This window comes from Salmo salar, chromosome 25, assembly GCF_965601325.2.
Source record: "Salmo salar chromosome 25, fSalSal1, whole genome shotgun sequence".
In the NCBI taxonomy this organism is placed as follows: Eukaryota; Metazoa; Chordata; class Actinopteri; order Salmoniformes; family Salmonidae; genus Salmo; species Salmo salar.
This window is the reverse complement of record NC_138315.1, coordinates 4682047-4704184: the sequence shown is the minus strand read 5'-3', so window position 1 is coordinate 4704184 and position 22138 is coordinate 4682047. Positions and strand designations below refer to the sequence as shown.

At 52.8% G+C, this 22138-nt stretch overlaps 3 non-coding genes and 4 pseudogenes across 3 annotated transcripts; all 7 read right to left on the bottom strand.

Annotated features, from left to right (window-relative positions):
- Nucleotides 1-298: 298 nt before the first annotated feature.
- Nucleotides 299-479, bottom strand: LOC123730579 (uncharacterized; annotated as a pseudogene).
- Nucleotides 480-6185: 5706 nt separating this feature from the next.
- LOC123730656 (U5 spliceosomal RNA) lies at nt 6186-6302 on the bottom strand. Its single transcript, XR_006762091.2, has one exon. It is a non-coding gene; the product is annotated as a U5 spliceosomal RNA (small nuclear RNA).
- A 605-nt stretch (nt 6303-6907) lies between these two features.
- LOC123730699 (uncharacterized) lies at nt 6908-7077 on the bottom strand (annotated as a pseudogene).
- Nucleotides 7078-12850: 5773 nt separating this feature from the next.
- LOC123736313 (U5 spliceosomal RNA) lies at nt 12851-12967 on the bottom strand. Its single transcript, XR_006766049.1, has one exon. It is a non-coding gene; the product is annotated as a U5 spliceosomal RNA (small nuclear RNA).
- A 535-nt stretch (nt 12968-13502) lies between these two features.
- On the bottom strand, nt 13503-13679 carry LOC123736305 (uncharacterized; annotated as a pseudogene).
- A 5663-nt stretch (nt 13680-19342) lies between these two features.
- On the bottom strand, nt 19343-19459 carry LOC123736312 (U5 spliceosomal RNA). Its single transcript, XR_006766048.1, has one exon. It is a non-coding gene; the product is annotated as a U5 spliceosomal RNA (small nuclear RNA).
- A 429-nt stretch (nt 19460-19888) lies between these two features.
- Nucleotides 19889-20067, bottom strand: LOC123736300 (uncharacterized; annotated as a pseudogene).
- Nucleotides 20068-22138: the final 2071 nt, after the last annotated feature.

Here is a 22138-nt window from a genome sequence, read left to right as displayed (position 1 = left end):
GGCTCAAAAACACACACACACACACACACACACACACACACACACACACACACACACACACACACAATCCTGGTGAAGTGATTGTATTTTTTGGGGGGGGCTCAAAAACACACACACACACTCCTGGCCAATGTTATTTATTTTTTTTAAGTAAAATGGCGGGAAAACGGGGGACCCCCATGAAGGGGGCTTCGCACTTGTTTCAGTTTGGATGATTCTTCTTTTTTCATTCCTTCTCTTCTTCTGCTAGCTGTTTTACATAGCTTGGTGTATTTCTTTTTCCTTGACAATGGGAGAAAAGTGTTGCACCGTTCCCGGAGGTACTGCAATACCGGGTCGATGCGTGGAGCGGACGGAGCAAGCCCCATTTCCGACTCCCTGTTCGAAAAATCCATTTAATATGTAGTCCCCCGATGGGGGACGTATCAGATATTAAACTGATAAGAACAGATTTTTTTTTTTTTTTTTAAATAATTTATTACATTCAATGCCATTCATACAATACAAAACAATACAAACTCATATATTCCATCCAAACACAAATAATAATGGCATTTTTAATTCAAAAACCAAACCCAAAACAAAAACTCAGGGGAGCATCATCCCTCCCCGTCATCCTAAACACTAACTTTCCCTATCTTCCCGTCCATAATCTAAAATAACCCCAGCCCTAATCCCCCCTTCCATCTCTCCCGGGCAGCATGCTGCCCCCACTTCGTCTCCTCCCTCTTCATCCTCCCCCTCAAATCTCCTTCCACCCTCCTCACTATTCCTTCCACCCCCCAATCTCTCCCTGTCTTGACCATGTTCTGCCTGGCTTCCCACAGCCCTCGCTTAAAGAGGCTCATGAGAAGCCAGAGCAGAAACCTATCCCTATCCGTCCCCTCGCTCTCCCTACACCTCTCTCTAACCTAGCCCAAGTCAAAATAAAATCCCCTCTAACCCTTCCTAACAACACCCGTGCCTTTGCCCATACTACTCCGGCAATGGCACAGTCCCAAAAGACATGGCGCACAGTCTCCTCCCTGCCACAAGAAAGCCTTGGGCAGGTGGGGGATCGCGCCAAGCTATGCCGGTACATGGTGGAGCGTACCGGCAAACACTTGTGGAGGCTCAACCAATTCAGGTCCTTGAGCCTGTTGTCTAGACCCCGCGCCTGCACTCCCTCCCAGACCACCGCCGGGATGCCCACTACAGGTGCCGGACTTACTGCCCGTCTAACCTCCTCGTACAGGTGCCTGTGATCTAAACCTACTCGGGCGACTTCAACCTCGGGGTGCGCACGCAGCCACTTGGCCGCATGGCCAAAGTGCCACGGCAGCTGTTCCGCCCGAGGACCCGTGTTAGACCACACCATTATGCTTCTCGCCTGATACGAGAAGAACACCCGCAGGAGGTAACCGGACGGGTGTAGTACTGGCTGAGCAAGCTCCGTCAACAAAAAAGAAACAAAAATTGCATCCAGCTTGAGGGGGAGATGTGGTACCCCCCTACCTCCCTCCCCGATGGGACAGATCATGCGTGCCCTGGCGACCCACTCGTACCTGCCACCCCACATGAACTGAAACACCAGCCTCACTAGAGGCCTCCTCAGACTAGCCGGCAATGGGTAGATGTACGCCAAATACAATAGAGATGGCAATACATCCACCTTGAGAACCAGGACCTTGCCTAAAAAGGACAAAGACCTAGCCCTCCACATCGCTAGCTTCTTCTGTACCACTGCGATGCCCATGTTCCAGTTCAGCGTCGCTGAGCCCGAGGTCTCAAAATGGACCCCGAGTATCCTCAGGGCCCCGTTACAGAGAGATAACCCTCCGGGCACATCCGTCCTACCACTCCATCTTCCGAAAAACTTAACGGAAGACTTCGCGTGGTTAAGAACCGCCCCCGACGCTCGGGTGAAGTCCCCAATAATGGCAAGGGACCTTGTCAGGCACGAGTCCTTGCAAAGCAGCAAGGATGTGTCGTCGGCGTACTGTGTCAACTTGACACGGAGACCGCCACTTCCAGGGATCAGCAAGCCCTCCACCCCTGTGTCTGCCCTAATGGCAGCCCCCAGAGGCTCCATGTACAGAACGAAGAGGAGAGCCGAGAGCGGGCATCCCTGCCTGACCCCAGACGAGAGGTCAAAAACGTCACCTAAGTGACTGTTTACACTAACTCGGCACCCTGCTCCGACATATAATGTACGGATCCATCCTATAAACTTCTCCCCAAATCCTAATCTACCTAACACCCTGAATAGAAAGGATCTATTCACGCGATCAAAGGCTTTCGCCTGATCTAGCGCTGCTACCATTAAAGGCAGCCCCCTATCTTCTACCCAAGCGATGGAGTCCCTGATCAACTGTAGGTTCCATCTGATCGAGCGACCCTCTACCCCGCACGTCTGATCCTCATGGACGACGTAGGGAAGGGCTGTGCGCAACCGGTCCGCTAAAACCTTTGCAAGTAGCTTGTAATCTACGCACAGCATGGTCAACGGCCGCCAGTTGCCAAGGTCAGTTGCTTCCCCCTTCTTATAAAGAAGTGACAGCACACCGACCGCCATTGATCCCCCCGGGACCCCCGTCTCAAGGATGGCCTTCAAGACTTCGAGAACCACTGGTCCAAGTATACCCCAAAACTTGAGGTAAAACTCGGCCGGCAGCCCATCCATCCCAGGCACCTTCCCTTTTCCCATCCTCCTGAGAGCGCTCTCAACCTCCTCGAGGGAGATCTGAGCCTCCATCACATCTCTAATGTCCTCCGGCAATCGCCGGGACAAGTGTTCTAAAAACACATTTCCCTGCTCTACATCTATTACCCTCTCTTTAAATAAACCTCGGAAATGATCAGTTGTTACCCTGACCATTTCCTCCGGTTTTCTAACTATGCTACCATCTTCTTTCCTCACCCCATGCATTATCTTCCTACTCTGTCTGCCCCTAACCGACTTAAAGAACATAGCGGAACAAGTCTCATTATGTTCTAGAAAGCCATTATGCGCACGCTCCAGGAAAGCTCGAGCCTTCCGCTCCTGCAGCTCCCTGAGCTGCGCCTTCAGGTCAGTGGATCTCTCCCAGTCAATCGACCCGCCGAGGTTGCCTGCCTCATACTCGAGTTCGAGCAACCTTTGGATACGATCCACCTCCCTCCTTTCCTCCCTTTTTTTCCTCTTACAATATCCTATTATAAAAGCCCTAATCCTTACCTTAACTAAATCCCACCACTCTAACACCCCCTCGCACATGGACCGGAGTCCTTCAAGCCCCCGAAAGAAACCAAAAAAGGTATCAACGAAAGCTTGCTCCTCCAGCACATCCCGATCTAATTTCCAGTACCCCCTACCGAAGAGGCAGACTGGCGACCCCACCTGCAGGAGCACCCCGTCGTGATCTGAGAAGGACACAGGCAACAGCCGCCCAGACAACTGACCCAAAGACCTAGATAGGAAAATGTAGTCCAGCCTCCGCGCAACCCCCCGGGAGTTGCGCCATGTGGGACCAGCCATTGCCGGAGTAGAGTGCAGGCCTCCATCAACCAGACCATGGCAAGCCATTAGCCCGGTGATGGCGCCTGCACTACTATCTCCCCCTACCCCTAAATCTATATTAAAATCCCCCCCTATCACTAAGTGCCTATTTGTAACACACAGGGGCGTCAGACAGTCCACCATCTCCCTCCTGTCTGACGCCACCTGCGGCCCATACACCACCACTAACCTATACCTACTATCCCTAAAAGTGACATCCACCCCTATAACCCTTCCTTGCATCACAACAAACGTGCCCTCCACCTTCACCTCCCTATTTCCAAACAAAATCCCCACCCCTGTAGAATGAACCCCACCTATACCCCAAACTGACTCCCCCTTATCCCACTCCCTACTAAACCTGATGACATCCCCTCCATCCCTCAGGTGAACCTCCTGCAAAAAACAATCATCAAAACCCACCCCTTCCAAAAAACTAAAAACCGCCCTCCTCTTTACAAAATCCCTCAAACCCCTTACATTTATACTAAAAATATTAACAGAAAATGTAATTTAAAAATAATACCCTACATCAACAAAATTAAGCCCCAAAATAACAAAAAACAGGAGACTCACCCGATGCTCCCCTGCTTCATCTCATCCGGAGGGGACGTCTCCTCCTCTCCTGACGTCCCCCCGTCCTCCTCCATCTCTCCAACCCAGGATGCAGGTATGGTGTTAGGCCTTGGAGTTCCCTGCATCCTGGGTTCCCCACCAACACCCTTCGTTCCTCTCTCCCTGTAGGCTGCTGGACTGAGGTCGAGAGCAGGGGACCCCACCTCCCCAAGCAGGAGTTGAGATCCCCCCTCAGACACCCAGCCCAGCGCCACGCCCTGGGAGTCCCCCTCCACCAGATGTTGAGGGGCCGAGGAAAATAATGAGGATAAGGGCATTCTTCCCTCCCCCATTACACGCTCGGCCTCCCCCTCCACACCCCCCTCCCTCTCACAGCATGCCGAGCCCCCCCTCCTCTTCCCTTTCTTCTTTGGCGTTGGAGGCAGCGGAGAGACACCACTCCCCCTCTCCGCCAGCTCCTCCACCATTCCCCTCAACTCTTCAACGAGGGCGCTCGACATGCTGTCCCCCCACTCCTTCCCTCCTTCTGCTCCTTCTTTTGGTCCCGTCTTCTCGTCTCCCTCCATTTCTGTCACTGTTCCCTCCTCCACCTCCTCTCTCTCCACCGTCCCAGTCTCCTTCTTCTCCGCTCCTCCACCTCCTTCCACCTCCTTCCCCTCCTCTCCTTTTGTTCCGACCTTCTCTGCTCCTCGCCTCTCTCCTCTCGCAGCCTCCTTCCTCCCGTCCTCTTCCTGTGCCGTCCTTTCACCTGTGTCATTACTTTCATCCGCTCCCTTTCGTTCTCTCCTCCCTCCATCCCCCGCTCCCCCTCCAGCTGCAGAGGCGTATGACCTTTGACGAGCCGGGCAATCACGCCACAGGTGTGCTGATGAACCACACCCGTGGCAAGCCTTGGGCTCGTCACAATCCTTGGCCTCGTGCTCTCCCGACCCACAGTACCTGCACTTTCTGGTGTTGCACGAGGCCAGGATATGACCGTAGGCCATACACCTCCTGCAGAACGGAGGCTGACGGGCATAAAACAATGTCCCCCTGTCAGCCCCCAGGGAGAACATTGCCGGGGGATGGAGGTAGCCACCCAATCCCTTCGGGTCCTCCCTGAGAAGCATCTGGAACCCTCTCCTCCCGTTCCAGAATCCCAGGGAGTCCCTGAGGTGCCTTGCTGAGGAGACGTTGTCCGCGTATCTCCCCAGAAAGGCCCTCACCTCCTCGTCCTTCACATGCGGATTGTACATATTGACGGTGACCACCCTGAAATTGTTCTTTGCCAGGCTGGTCACCTCGTAATGACACAGGGGCTTTGCACCTTTCCCTTCCTTCACTTTCTTCATTACCTCCTCATGTTTCTCCTCCGTGTGGAAGGTCACGTCGTAGGCTCTCTCCATTGGGTTACCTTGTAGGCAGAGGACATCTTTTACTGCTAATTGTAGATTCCCCATCAGGATGGTCCTTCCAAATGTCTCCCTCCCAAATGGTTCCACATCCTTTTCCTTCCACGCAAACCTCACCGTATTTGCCAGTCCAATCCCCGGAACGGACCTGTTCTGTCTGTTGTTTTCCATCTTTCCAAAAAAGCTCTCTTTTACAAAGAAGCCAAAAAATAAGGATACCCGGGAAAAAAATCAACCGATTCCTAGAAAAAAAATCTTTCCTCCCTCCTGCCTTCCTTCGACCTTCTGGCTCAGCGGGCTTTGGGGCACCTCGGTACCAAGCTTGATCTGAGCCAAAAGGCCGAGAAGCGATAACCCACAAATTGACCCCTGCACCCGCCGGGCCCCCGGGGGCCTCGGCAGACCTCATCGGTTTGGCAAAAGTTGGCTCCTCCTCACCCAACGCTTCCCTGGTGACAGGCGGGTGTGTTTTTTTTTTAAAGTCGCTAATGCATCGTTAGGTCACTAGCTCTTTAATCCTAGTGCGACTATTAGTTCAATGCCCGGCAAATACACCAGTCATCGTCGGGCTTGAACTCAATTGCCCGAGCGACTACTTTGAGTGGAAAAAATACGCAGGTCGGTCAGCCGGCTTCAAGTCAAACGCCTGAGCAAAAAGTCTCGGCGTCATCTCTGTCAATTTCTCTTGAAACAAGATACCGGGCTCTGCCAGAAGCAAAGCCCTTCCAAAAATACGTTGAACTCGTAAGTGTTCCTCTCCACGGAAGTCTTTAGTAAAAGGCGAAAGGCTTGTGCGTAATGAAGAGAAACCAGAGTCGTATGGAAGTCAGAGGTCGGGGCCCGAGACACACACGGTGCACTCTAGGCCGGGTCCCCGCGGGTGGTCCCCGAACCCACTCTTCCAAGTTTTCGAGGGCTGTGGGTAAAAAGTCACAGACAGACAGACAGACAGACAGACAGACAGACAGACAGACAGACAGACAGACGCGCGCGCGCGTAGACAATCCTGGTGAAGTGATTGTATTTTGGGGGGGGGGCTCAAAAACACACACACACACACACAATCCTGGTGAAGTGATTGTATTTTTTGGGGGGGGCTCAAAAACACACACACACACACACACACACACACACACACACACACACACACACACACACACAATCCTGGTGAAGTGATTGTATTTTTTGGGGGGGGCTCAAAAACACACACACACACACACACACACTCCTGGCCAATGTTTTTTTTGTTGTTGTTTTTTTAAAATTTTTTTTTAAGTAAAATGGCGGGAAAACGGGGGACCCCCATGAAGGGGGCTTCGCACTTGTTTCAGTTTGGATGATTCTTCTTTTTTCATTCCTTCTCTTCTTCTGCTAGCTGTTTTACATAGCTTGGTGTATTTTTTTTTCCTTGACAATGGGAGAAAAGTGTTGCACCGTTCCCGGAGGTACTGCAATACCGGGTCGATGCGTGGAGCGGACGGAGCAAGCCCCATTTCCGACTCCCTGTTCGAAAAATCCATTTAATATGTAGTCCCCCGATGGGGGACGTATCAGATATTAAACTGATAAGAACAGATGATGATTCAAAGCTTTTATTCTAACTTTTCAAGCATTTACACAGTGAACAATTCATATGTCTTTTAACCTTTTAGTTGCCCCTATCCAAACAAAACTAGTAACAAAAAACAACCCATCAGTTTTTCAAAAACTCTGAAACCCTCTCTCTCTTGGAAGAGATGGGCAACCAACACCCTCCCACAACTTTTCTAGGGGGCTGCAGCAAAAAATCAAATACAAACACAAGCCATCAATAAACATAAGTAATCCAAAACCCCAAAAACCTACCAACCTGCCTTCTAAACCTTAACTACCTGACCAGCCCCAACCCCCCTTTCCACCGCTCTAAGGCAGCATGGTGACCCCACTTCCTCTCCTCCCTTCTTATCCTCCCTCTCAAATCTCCCTCCACTCTCCTCACTATTCCCTCCACCCCCCAGTCTGCTCCTGACTTAACCAGGCCCTGCCTGGCATCCCACAGCCCTTTCTTAAAAAGACTGATAAGCAGCCACAACAGAAAACGATCCCTACCTACCCCCCCTGCTCTCCCCACCCCTCTCTCCACCCTCACCCATGTTAAAACAAAACCCTCCTTCACTCTCCCTAGCAACCCCTGAGCCCTGGCCCACACTACTCCTGCGAAAGCACAGTCCCAGTACATGTGGCGTATTGTCTCCTCCCCACCACAAGTTGGTCTCGGGCACTGGGGGGACCGTGCCAAGCTATGCCGGTACATGATGGATCTTACCGGCAAGCACTTGTGGAGGCTTAACCAATTTAGATCCTTAAGACGATTGTCTAGGCCCCGCGCCTGTATGGTCTCCCAGACCACAGCAGGGGTACCCACCACAGGGGGCGCACAAACGGTCCGTCTGACCTCTTCGTACAGGCGTCTGTGGTCCAAACCTACTCGGGCGACTTCAACCTCGGGATGCGCACGTAGCCACTTTGCCGCATGGCTGAAGTGCCACGGCAGCTGTTCAGCCCGAGGACCCGTGTTGGACCACACCATTATGCTTCTCGCCTGGTACGAGAAAAACACCCGCAGGAAATAACCGGAGGGATGAATCACTGGATTAGCGAGCTCATTCAATAAAAACGAAACAAAAATCGAGTCCAGCTTGAGTGGGAAGTGTGGAACTCCTCTCCCTCCCTCCCCGATGGTTGAGAGCATGCGAGCCCTGGCGACATACTCATACCTGCCCCCCCACATGAACTGAAACACAAGCCTTACTAGCCCCCTCCTCATGCTCGCTGGCAAAGGATAGATGTATGCCAAGTACAGAAGGGAAGGCAGTACATCCACTTTCAGGACCAGGACCTTGCCCAAGAAAGACAAGGATCTGGCCTTCCACATTGCCATCTTCCTCTGTACCACAGCAACTCTCATGTTCCAGTTCAGTGTCGCGGAGCCGGAGGTCTCAAAAAGGACCCCAAGAATCCTCAGGGCCCCATTACAGAGAGATAGTCCCCCGGGCACGTCCGTCCTGCCCCGCCATCTGCCGAAATACTTAACAGACGACTTGGCGAGGTTAAGGACCGCTCCCGACGCGCGGGTAAAGTCTCCAATTATGGCCAGAGACCTTAGCAGGCATGAGTCCTTGCACAAAAGCAAGGTGGTGTCATCTGCGTACTGTGTCATCTTAACATGCAAACCGCCGCTTCCAGGGACCAGCAAGCCCTCCACCCCTGCGTCAGCCCTAATGGCAGCTGCCAGGGGCTCCATATAGAGCACGAAAAGGAGTGCCGAGAGCGGGCATCCCTGCCTGACCCCTGATGAGAGGCCAAACACGTCACCCAGATGGCTGTTTATGCTCACCCGGCACCCCGCTCCCACATACAAAATCTTGATCCACTTTATAAAGCGATCACTAAACCCTAACCTACCTAATACTCTGAAAAGAAAAGCCCTACTGACGCGATCAAAAGCCTTGGCCTGATCAAGCGCCGCTACCATCAGAGGTAGACTTCTATCCTCAACCCAGGCGATGGAGTCCCTGATCAGTTGGAGGTTCCACCTAATGGAACGGCCTTCCACCCCACACGTTTGATCCTCATGGACAACGTAGGGAAGGGCTGTGCGCAAACGGTCTGCCATGACCTTAGCTAGTATCTTGTAATCTACGCACAGCATGGTCAACGGCCGCCAGTTGCTAAGGTCGGCGGCGTCCCCCCTCTTGTAGAGGAGGGACAGCACACCTACAGCCATCGACCTGCCCGGGACTCCAGTCTCGAGAACGGCCGTCAGGACTTCGAGGACCACCGGTCCAAGCATACCCCAAAACTTGAGGTAAAACTCAGCCGGCAGCCCATCCATCCCAGGCACCTTCCCTTTTCCCATCCTCCTGAGAGCACTCTCAACCTCCTCGAGGGAGATCTGAGCCTCCATCACATTTCTAATGTCCTCCGGCAATCGCCGGGACAAGTGTTCTAAAAACACATTTCCCTGCTCTACATCTATTACCCTCTCTTTAAATAAACCTTGGAAATGATCAGTTGTTACCCTGACCATTTCCTCCGGTTTTCTAACTATGCTACCATCTTCTTTCCTCACCCCATGCATTATCTTCCTACTCTGTCTGGCCCTAACCGACTTAAAGAACATAGAGGAACAAGTCTCATTATGTTCTAAAAAGCCATTATGCGCACGCTCCAGGAAAGCTCGAGCCTTCCGCTCCTGCAGCTCCCTGAGCTGCGCCTTCAGGGCTGTGGATCTCTCCCAGTCAATCGACCCGCCGAGGTTGCCTGCCTCGTACTAGAGTTCAATCAACCTTTGGATACGATCCGCCTCCCTCCTTTCCTCCCTTTTTTTCCTCTTACAATATCCTATTATAAAGGCCCTAATCCTTACCTTAACTAAATCCCACCACTCTAACACCCCCTCGCACATGGACCGGAGGCCTTCAAGCCCCCGAAAGAAACCAAAAAAGGTGTCGACGAAAGCTTGCTCCTCCAGCACATCCCGATCTAATTTCCAGTACCCCCTACCGAAGAGGCAGACTGGCGACCCCACCTGCAGGAGCACCCCGTCGTGATCTGAGAAGAACACAGGCAACAGCCGCCCAGACAACTGACCCAAAGACCTAGATAGGAAAATGTAGTCGAGCCTCCGCGCAACCCCCCGGGAGTTGCGCCATGTGGGACCAGCCATTGTCGGAGTAGAGTGCAGGCCTCCATCAACCAGACCATGGCAAGCCATTAGCCCGGTGATGGCGCCTGCACTACTATCACCCACTAACCCTAAATCTATATTGAAATCCCCTCCTATCACCAAGTGCCTATTTGTGACACACAGGGGCGCCAGACAGTCCACCATCTCCCTCCTGTCTGCCGCCACCTGTGGCCCATACACCCCAATTAACCTATATCTACCCTCCCTATATGTTACATCTACCCCCAACACCCTCCCCTGCATTATACAAAAAGTGCTTTCTATTTTAACCTCCCTATTCCCACACAAAATCCCTACTCCTGTTGAGTGCACCCCTCCTATACCCCAATATGATTCTCCCTTATCCCACTCCCTCCTAAATCTATTTACGTCCCCTCCATCCCTCAGGTGAACCTCCTGTAAAAAACAGAAATCAAACCCCACACCCTCTAAATAACTAAAAACCGCCCTCCTTTTAACAAAATCCCTTAAACCCCTTACATTTAAACTAAGAAAAGTAACAGAAATATTCATTATAAAATAAAACAAAGAAACCCTCACCCACAAAACACACAAAATAAAAGAGGAGGCTCACCCGATGCTCCCCTGCTCCATCTCATCCAGCGGGGACGTCCTCTCCTCTCCTGACGCCGCCCCCTCTTCCTCCATCTTCCCAATCCAGGATGCGGGAATGGTGTTGGGCACCCGAGTGCCCTGCACCCTGGATTGGTCTCCCAGCTCCTCCATTTCCCCCTCCCCACTGCTTTCTGGGCAGAAAAAAAGGGGCCCTGTATCACAAAAAGGGGGCTGCGACCCCCCAAGCGCCCTCTCCTGAGCCCCACCTGGGTGATCCAGTTCCCCCAGCAGATCAGAGTCCGGGGGAGCCAATGAGGTTGCTGAGGCATCTCCGGCCTTACTCCCCTTTTCCCCCATTGCTCTCTTGGCCTCCCCCTCCTCCCCCCCACCACTCTCCTTCTTGCCTTCCCTGTAGCTCCCCCTCCTCTTCGCTTTCCTCTTTGGTGTGGGCGTCAAAGGGGAGACATCGTCCCCCCTCCCCGCCAGCATCTCCACCATGCCCCTCATCTCCTCCACCAGGGCACTCGACATGTCACTGTCCCCCCACTCCTTTCCTCCTTCCCCCCTCTCCAAATCCCCCTCTGGGCCTTCCTTCTTGTCCTTCTCCACCTCCTCTCCCACTGCTGTCGCCGTCTCCTTCCTCGCCGCTCCCTTGACTCCGTCCTCTTCCTTCCCCTTCTCCCCATCTTCTCTGACCTTCTCTCTCCTCTGCCTCTCTCCTCTCGGGACCGCCGTCTCCTCCCTTGGTGTCTGTCCATCCAGGCCCGCTCCGGTGTCCTGGTCCTCTTTTCCTCCTCTACCCCCATCCCCTGCTCTCCCTCCAGCTGCAGACGCGTATGACCTGTGACGAGCCGGGCAGTCCCGCCACAGGTGCGCAGACGAGCCACACCCGTGGCACGCCTTGGGCTCGTCACAGTCCCTGGCCTCGTGCTCACCCGATCCGCAGAATCTGCACTTCCTAGTGCTGCACGAGGCCACGGTATGACCGTAGGCCATACAACGCCTGCAGAATGGAGGCTGACGGGCGTAAAATAACGTCCCCCTGTCAGCCCCCAGGGAGAACATTGCAGGAGGATGGAGGTAACCACCCAAACCCTTAGGGTCCTCCCTGAGCAAAGCCTGGAATCCCCTCCTCCCATTCCAGAAGCCCAGGGAGTCCCTTAGGAGCCTTGCTGTTGATACATTGTCCATATACCTCCCGAGGAATGCCCTCACCTCCTCGTCTTTCACATGCGGGTTGTACAGGTTCACTGTCACCACCCTAAAATTGCTCCTTGCAAGGCTTGAGACTTCATAATGGCCCATCGGCTTATCTCCTCCCACTTCTCTCACCTTCTTCAAGACCTCGTCATGTTGCACCTCCGTGTAGAAGGTCACGTCGAATGCTCCTTCCATTGGGTTCCCCTGGAGGCAAAAAACGTCCTTTACTTCCAGCTTCAGCACTCCCATTAGGATGGTCCTCCCGAAGGTCTCTCTCCCAGACGGCTCCTTCTCCTTATCTCTCCAAGCAAAACGCACAGTATTTGCCAATCCCATCCCAGGGACTGATCTGCTCGATACATTTGGCGCCATTTTCTCTTGGATACTTGTGTTCTCGAAAAAAATATTGTTGGGAAAAAAATTCCAAAACAAAAAACTTTCCTCCCTCCTGCCTTCCTTCGACCTATTGGCTCAGCGGGCTTTGGGGCACCTCGGTACCAAGCTTGATCTGAGCCAAAAGGCCGAGAAGCGATAACCCACAAATTGACCCCTGCACCCGCCGGGCCCCCGGGGGCCTCGGCAGACCTCATCGGTTTGGCAAAAGTTGGCTCCTCCTCACCCAACGCTTCCCTGGTGACAGGCGGGTGTGTTTTTTTTTTAAAGTCGCTAATGCATCGTTAGGTCACTAGCTCTTTAATCCTAGTGCGACTATTAGTTCAATGCCCGGCAAATACACCAGTCATCGTCGGGCTTGAACTCAATTGCCCGAGCGACTACTTTGAGTGGAAAAAATACGCAGGTCGGTCAGCTGGCTTCAAGTCAAACGCCTGAGCAAAAAGTCTCGGCGTCATCTCTGTCAATTTCTCTTGAAACAAGATACCGGGCTCTGCCAGAAGCAAAGCCCTTCCAAAAATACGTTGAACTCGTAAGTGTTCCTCTCCACGGAAGTCTTTAGTAAAAGGCGAAAGGCTTGTGCGTAATGAAGAGAAACCAGAGTCGTATGGAAGTCAGAGGTCGGGGCCCGAGACACACACGGTGCACTCTAGGCCGGGTCCCCGCGGGTGGTCCCCGAACCCACTCTTCCAAGTTTTCGAGGGCTGTGGGTAAAAAGTCACAGACAGACAGACAGACAGACAGATAGACAATCCTGGTGAAGTGATTGTATTTTGGGGGGGGGCTCAAAAACACACACACACACACACACAATCCTGGTGAAGTGATTGTATTTTTTGGGGGGGGGCTCAAAAACACACACACACACACACACACACACACACACACACACACACACACAATCCTGGTGAAGTGATTGTATTTTTTGGGGGGGGCTCAAAAACACACACACACTCCTGGCCAATGTATTTTTTTTTTTTTTTTTTTTTTTAAGTAAAATGGCGGGAAAACGGGGGACCCCCATGAAGGGGGCTTCGCACTTGTTTCAGTTTGGATGATTCTTCTTTTTTCATTCCTTCTCTTCTTCTGCTAGCTGTTTTACATAGCTTGGTGTATTTCTTTTTCCTTGACAATGGGAGAAAAGTGTTGCACCGTTCCCGGAGGTACTGCAATACCGGGTCGATGCGTGGAGCGGACGGAGCAAGCCCCATTTCCGACTCCCTGTTCGAAAAATCCATTTAATATGTAGTCCCCCGATGGGGGACGTATCAGATATTAAACTGATAAGAACAGATTTTTTTTTTTTTGAAAAAATAATTTATTACAATCAATGCCATTCATACAATACAAAACAATACAAACTCATACATTCCATCCAAACACAAATAATAATGGCATTTTTAAATTCACAACCAAACGAAAACCCAAAACAAAAACTCAGGGGAGCATCATCCCTCCCCGTCATCCTAAACACTAACTTTCCCTATCTTCCCGTCCCTAATCTAAAATAACCCCAGCCCTAATCCCCCCTTCCATCTCTCCCGGGCAGCATGCTGCCCCCACTTCCTCTCCTCCCTCTTCATCCTCCCTCTCAAATCTCCTTCCACCCTCCTCACTATCCCTTCCACCCCCCAATCTTTCCCTGTCTTAACCATGTTCTGCCTGGCTTCCCACAGCCCCCGCTTAAAGAGGCTCATGAGAAGCCAGAGCAGAAACCTATCCCTATCCGTCCCCCTCGCTCTCCCTACACCTCTCTCTAACCTAGCCCACGTCAATACAAAATCACCTCTAACCCTTCCTAACAACACCCGTGCCTTTGCCCATACTACTCCGGCAATGGCACAGTCCCAAAAGACATGGCGCACAGTCTCCTCCCTGCCACAAGAAAGTCTTGGACAGGTGGGGGATCGCGCCAAGCTATGCCGGTACATGGTGGAGCGTACCGGCAAACACTTGTGGAGGCTCAACCAATTCAGGTCCTTGAGCCTGTTGTCCAGGCCCCGCGCCTGCACTCCCTCCCAGACCGCCGCCGGGATGCCCACTACAGGTGCCGGACTTACTGCCCGTCTAACCTCCTCGTACAGGTGCCTGTGATCTAAACCTACTCGGGCGACTTCAACCTCGGGGTGCGCACGCAGCCACTTGGCCGCATGGCCAAAGTGCCACGGCAGCTGTTCCGGCCGAGGACCCGTGTTAGACCACACTATTATGCTTCTCGCCTGATACGAGAAGAACACCCGCAGGCGGTAACCGGACGGGTGTAGTACTGGCTGAGCAAGCTCCGCCAACAGAAAATAAACAAAAATTGCGTCCAGCTTGAGGGGGAGATGTGGTACCCCCCTACCTCCCTCCCCGATGGGACAGATCATGCGTGCCCTGGCGACCCACTCGTACCTGCCACCCCACATGAACTGAAACACCAGCCTCACTAGAGGCCTCCTCAGACAAGCCGGCAATGGGTAGATGTACGCCAAGTACAATAGAGATGGCAATACATCCACCTTTAGAACCAGGACCTTGCCTAAAAAAGACAAAGACCTAGCCCTCCACATCGCTAGCTTCCTCTGTACCACTGCGATGCGCATGTTCCAGTTCAGCGTCGCTGAGCCGGAGGTCTCAAAATGGACCCCGAGAATCCTCAGGGCCCCGTTACAGAGAGATAACCCTCCGGGCACATCCGTCCTACCACTCCATCTTCCGGAAGACTTCACGTGGTTAAGAACCGCTCCCGACGCTTGGGTGAAGTCCCCAATGATGGCAAGGGACCTTGTCAGGCACGAGTCCTTGCAAAGCAGCAAGGAGGTGTCGTCGGCGTACTGCGTCAACTTGACACGGTGACCGCCACTTCCAGGGATCAGCAATCCCTCCACCCCTGTGTCTGCCCTAATGGCAGCCCCCAGAGGCTCCATGTACAGAACGAAGAGGAGAGCCGAGAGCGGGCATCCCTGCCTGACCCCAGACGAGAGGTCAAAAACGTCACCTAAGTGACTGTTTACGCTAACTCGGCACCCCGCTCCGACATATAAAGTACGGATCCATCCTATAAACTTTTCCCCAAATCCTAATCTACCTAACACCCTGAATAGAAAGGATCTATTCACGCGATCAAAGGCTTTCGCCTGATCTAGCGCTGCTACCATTAAAGGCAGCCCTCTGTCTTCTACCCACGCGATGGAGTCCCTGATCAACTGTAGGTTCCACCTAATAGAGCGGCCCTCTACCCCGCACGTCTGATCCTCATGGACGACGTAGGGAAGGGCTGTGCGCAACCGGTCCGCTAAGACCTTTGCTAACAACTTATAGTCTACGCACAGCATGGTCAACGGCCGCCAGTTGCTAAGGTCTGTTACTTCCCCCTTCTTGTAAAGAAGTGACAGCACACCGACAGCCATTGATCCCCCCGGGACCCCCGTCTCAAGGATGGCCTTCAAGACTTCAAGGACCACTGGTCCAAGTATACCCCAAAACTTGAGGTAAAACTCGGCCGGCAGCCCATCCATCCCAGGCACCTTCCCTTTTCCCATCCTCCTGAGAGCGCTCTCAACCTCCTCGAGGGAGATCTGAGCCTCCATCACGTCTCTAATGTCCTCCGGCAAACGCCGGGACAAGTGTTCTAAAAACACATTTCCCTGCTCTACATCTATTACCCTCTCTTTAAATAAACCTCGGAAATGATCAGTTGTCACCCTGACCATCTCCTCCGGCTTTCTAACTATACTGCCATTTTCTTCCCTAACCCCATGCATTACCTTCCTACTCTGCCTGCCCCTAACTGACTTAAAGAACATAGCGGAACAAGTCTCATTGTGTTCTAAAAAGCCATTATGCGCACGCTCCAGGAAAGCTCGAGCCTTCCGCTCCTGCAGCTCCCTGAGCTGCGCCTTCAGGGCTGTGGATCTCTCCCAGTCAATCGACCCGCCGAGGTTGCCTGCCTCATACTCGAGTTCAATCAACCTTTGGATATGATCCACCTCCCTCCTTTCCTCCCTTTTTTTCCTCCTGCAATACCCTATTATAAAAGCCCTAATCCTTACCTTAACTAAATCCCACCACTCTAACACCCCCTCGCACATGGACCGGAGGCCTTCAAGCCTCCGAAAGAAACCAAAAAAAGCGTTGACGAAAGCTTGCTCCTCCAGCACCTCCCGATCTAACTTCCAGTACCCCCTACCGAAGAGGCAGACTGGCGACCCCACCTGCAGGAGCACCCCGTCGTGGTCTGAGAAGAACACAGGCAACAGCCGCCCAGACAACCGACCCAAAGACCTTGATAGAAAAATATAGTCGAGCCTCCGCGCAACCCCCCGGGAGTTGCGCCATGTGGGACCAGCCATTGTCGGAGTAGTGTGCAGGCCTCCATCAACCAGACCATGGCAAGCCATTAGCCCAGTGATGGAGCCTGCACTACTATCCCCCCCTACCCCTAAATCTATATTAAAATCCCCTCCTATCACTAAGTGCCTATTTGTAACACACAGGGGCGCCAGACAGTCCACCATCTCCCTTCTGTCTGCCGCCACCTGTGGCCCGTACACCACCACTAATCTAAATTTACAATCTCTTACAGTGACATCCACCCCCAACACCCTCCCCTGCATAACCACAAAATAACCCTCCACCTTTACCTCCCTATGCCCACACAAAATCCCTACCCCCGATGAGTGCACCCCCCCTATACTCCAAACCGACTCCCCCTTGTCCCACTCCCTCCTAAACCTACTGATATCCCCTCCATCCCTCAGGTGAACCTCCTGCAAAAAACAAAAATCAAAACCCACACCTTCCAAATAACTAAAAACCACCCTCCTCTTAACAAAATCCCTTAATCCCCTTACGTTTAAACTAACAAACGTAAAATTTAACCCCATGAATAATTATAATAAATAAAACAAATCAACCTTTACTCAAGAAAAAAACTAAACCCCAACAGAAAAACAAAAAACAGGAGACTCACCCGATGCTCCCCTGCTCCATGTCTACCGGCGGGAGCGCCGTCCGTACACCCGACGTGTCCTCCATTTCACCAACCCAGGATGCAGGAATGGTGTTTGGCACCGGGGTGCCCTGCATCCTGGGTCTACCCGCACACTCCTCCCCCTCCCCAGCGCTATAGCTGGTCTGAAAGAGAATAGGGGAGACGGAGTCCCCAAACAAAAAACTCCCCACCTCCTCATCCACCCAGCCCTGGGCCTTGTTAGGTGGGTCCCCCCCCCACCAGAAGTTGAGGGTTTGGGGAATCCAGCGGCAACCCAGAGGTCTCTCCCGCCCCCATCGGTCTCTTGGCCTCCCTCTCACTGTCAGCCAAACGCACCCTCCTCTTCGCCCTCTTCTTTGGTGATGGTGGTAGAGGAGAGATACCCCCCTCTGTCCCCGCCAGCTCCTCCACCATACCCCTCATCTCTTCCACCAGGGCACTTTCCCCCCACTCCCGCCTCCCCCCCTCCTCCTCCTCCTCCACTGGTCCTTCCACCGTCTCCTTCGCCACCACCCCCCCCTCGCGCTCTTCTCTCTCAGGCTCCTCCACTCTCTTGCATTCCTCCTCCTCCTCTCTTCCCAGTTCTTTTGCTCCCGTTCCTTCCTTGTCTGCCTCCACTCCTGTTGCCGCTCCTTGTTCCTCCTCCTTCCTTGTGGCCTTCCCCTCGGGGCCTGTGCTCACGTCCTGAGCCGGCCTTCCATCCCCTCCTCTTCTTCCCCCATCCCCCGCTCCTGCTCCCCCCCCAGCTGCAGACGCGTATGACCTCTGGCGAGCCGGGCACTCCCGCCACAGGTGTGCAGACGAGCCACACCCGTGGCACGCCTTCGGCACGTCGCAGTCCCTCGCCTCGTGCTCTCCAGATCCACAAAATCTGCACTTTTTTGTACTGCACGAGGCGAGGGTATGGCCGTAGGCCATACAACGCCTGCAAAACGGGGGCTGACGTGCATAAAACAACGTCCCCCTGTCAGCCCCCAGGGAGAACATAGCGGGGGGATGGAGGTAGCCACCCTGTCCCTTTGGGTCCTCCCTGAGTAGGGCCTGGAACCCTCTCCTCCCATTCCAAAACCCCAGGGAGTCCCTGAGGAGCCTTGCTGAGGATACCTTGTCCATATACCTCCCCAGAAAGGCCCTCACCTCTTCGTCCTTGACATGGGGGTTATAGATGTTTACGGTTACCACCCTGAAATTATTCCTCGCCAAGCTTGTGACCTCGTAATGGCACATCGGCCTTCCAGCTCCAACTTCTCTCACCTTCTGCATGATCTCATCATGTTTTTCCTCATTGTAAAAAGTCACATCATAAGCGGCTTCTGTGGGATTCCCCTGGAGGCAAAAAACGTCTTTAACCGCCAGCTTCAATACCCCCATCAGGATCGTCCTCCCAAAGGTTTCTCTCCCGGCTGGCTCCAACTCCTTATCCCTCCATGCAAACCGTACCGTGTTTGCTAGACCCATACCAGGAACCGATCTGCTGCTTGAAATCCGCGCCATTTTTCTTGATAAATGAGCTCCAAAAAAAAAATTTGGAGGGAAAATTAAAGAAGTTTCCAACCCAAGAAAACTCTCCTCCCTACCACCTTCGACCTTCTGACTCAGCGAGCTCTGGGGCACCTCGGTACCAAGCTTGATCTGAGCCAAAAGGCCGAGAAGCGATAACCCACAAATTGACCCCTGCACCCGCCGGGCCCCCGGGGGCCTCGGCAGACCTCATCGGTTTGGCAAAAGTTGGCTCCTCCTCACCCAACGCTTCCCTGGTGACAGGCGGGTGTGTTTTTTTTTAAAAGTCGCTAATGCGTCGTTAGGTCACTAGCTCTTTAATCCTAGTGCGACTATTTGTTCAATGCCCGGCAAATACACCAGTCATCGTCGGGCTTGAACTCAATTGCCCGAGCGACTACTTTGAGTGGAAAAAATACGCCGGTCGGTCAGCCGGCTTCAAGTCAAACGCCTGAGCAAAAAGTCTCGGCGTCATCTCTGTCAATTTCTCTTGAAACAAGATACCGGGCTCTGCCAGAAGCAAAGCCCTTCCAAAAATACGTTGAACTCGTAAGTGTTCCTCTCCACGGAAGTCTTTAGTAAAAGGCGAAAGGCTTGTGCGTAATGAAGAGAAACCAGAGTCGTATGGAAGTCAGAGGTCGGGGCCCGAGACACACACGGTGCACTCTAGGCCGGGTCCCCGCGGGTGGTCCCCGAACCCACTCTTCCAAGTTTTCGAGGGCTGTGGGTAAAAAGTCACAGACAGACAGACAGACAGACAGACAGATAGACAGATAGACAGATAGACAATCCTGGTGAAGTGATTGTATTTTTGGGGGGGGGCTCAAAAACACACACACACACACACACACACACACACACACACACACACTCCTGGCCAAGGTTTTTTTTTTTTTTTTTTTTAAGTAAAATGGCGGGAAAACGGGGGACCCCCATGAAGGGGGCTTCGCACTTGTTTCAGTTTGGATGATTCTTCTTTTTTCATTCCTTCTCTTCTTCTGCTAGCTGTTTTACATACTTGGTGTATTTCTTTTTCCTTGACAATGGGAGAAAAGTGTTGCACCGTTCCCGGAGGTACTGCAATACCGGGTCGATGCGTGGAGCGGACGGAGCAAGCCCCATTTCCGACTCCCTGTTCGAAAAATCCATTTAATATGTAGTCCCCCGATGGGGGACGTATCAGATATTAAACTGATAAGAACAGATTTTTTTATAGAAAAAAATAATTTATTACATTCAATGCCATTCATACAATACAAAACAATACAAACTCATACATTCCATCCAAACACAAATAATAATGGCATTTTTAATTCAAAAACCAAACGAAAACCCAAAACAAAAACTCAGGGGAGCATCATCCCTCCCCGTCATCCTAAACACTAACTTTCCCTATCTTCCCGTCCCTAATCTAAAATAACCCCAGCCCTAATCCCCCCTTCCATCTCTCCCGGGCAGCATGCTGCCCCCACTTCCTCTCCTCCCTCTTCATCCTCCCTCTCAAATCTCCTTCCACCCTCCTCACTATTCCTTCCACCCCCCCATCTTTCCCTGTCTTAACCATGTTCTGCCTGGCTTCCCACAGCCCCCGCTTAAAGAGGCTCATGAGAAGCCAGAGCAGAAACCTATCCCTATCCGTCCCCCTCGCTCTCCCTACACCTCTCTCTAGCCTAGCCCAAGTCAAAACAAAATCCCCTCTAACCCTTCCTAACAACACCCGTGCCTTTGCCCATACTACTCCGGCAATGGCAAAGTCCCAAAAGACATGGCGCACAGTCTCCTCCCCGCCACAAGAAAGCCTTGGGCAGGTGGGGGATCGCGCCAAGCTATGCCGGTACATGGTGGAGCGTACCGGCAAACACTTGTGGAGGCTCAACCAATTCAGGTCCTTGAGCCTGTTGTCTAGACCCCGCGCCTGCACTCCTTCCCAGACCACCGCCGGGATGCCCACTACAGGTGCCGGACTTACTGCCCGTCTGACCTCCTCGTACAGGTGCCTGTGGTCTAAACCTACTCGGGCGACTTCAACCTCGGGATGTGCACGCAGCCACTTGGCCGCATGACCAAAGTGCCACGGCAGCTGTTCCACCCGAGGACCCGTGTTAGACCACACCATTACGCTTCTCGCCTGATACGAGAAGAACACCCGCAGGAGGTAACCGGACGGGTGTAGTACTGGCTGAGCAAGCTCCGTCAACAGAAAGGAAACAAAAATTGCGTCCAGCTTGAGGGGGAGATGTGGTACCCCCCTACCTCCCTCCCCGATGGGACAGATCATGCGTGCCCTGGCGACCCACTCGTACCTGCCACCCCACATGAACTGAAACACCAGCCTCACTAGATGCCTCCTCAGACAAGCCGGCAATGGGTAGATGTACGCCAAGTACAATAGAGATGGCAATACATCCACCTTGAGAACCAGGACCTTGCCCAAAAAGGACAACGACCTAGCCCTCCACATTGCTAGCTTCTTCTGTACCACTGCGATGCCCATGTTCCAGTTCAGCGTCGCTGAGCCGGAGGTCTCAAAATGGACCCCGAGTATCCTCAGGGCCCCGTTACAGAGAGATAACCCTCCGGGCACATCCGTCCTACCACTCCATCTTCCGAAAAACTTAACGGAAGACTTTGCGTGGTTAAGAACCGCCCCCGACGCTCGGGTGAAGTCCCCAATGATGGCAAGGGACCTTGTCAGGCACGAGTCCTTGCAAAGCAGCAAGGAGGTGTCGTCGGCGTACTGTGTCAACTTTACACGGAGACCGCCACTTCCAGGAATCAGCAAGCCTTCCACCCCTGTGTCCGCCCTAATGGCAGCCCCCAGAGGCTCCATGTACAGAACGAAGAGGAGTGCCGAGAGCGGGCATCCCTGCCTGACCCCAGACGAGAGGTCAAAAACATCACCTAAGTGACTGTTTACGCTAACCCGGCACCCCGCTCCGACATATAAAGTACGGATCCATCCTATAAACTTTTCCCCAAATCCTAATCTACCTAACACCCTGAATAGAAAGGATCTATTCACGCGATCAAAGGCTTTCGCCTGATCAAGCGCTGCTACCATTAAAGGCAGCCCTCTGTCTTCTACCCAAGCAATGGAGTCCCTGATCAACTGTAGGTTCCACCTAATAGAGCGTCCCTCTACCCCGCACGTCTGATCCTCATGGACGACGTAGGGAAGGGCTGTGCGCAACCGGTCCGCTAAGACCTTTGCTAAGAGCTTATAGTCTACACACAGCATGGTCAATGGCCTCCAGTTGCCCAGGTCAGTTGCTTCCCCCTTCTTATAAAGAAGTGACAGCACA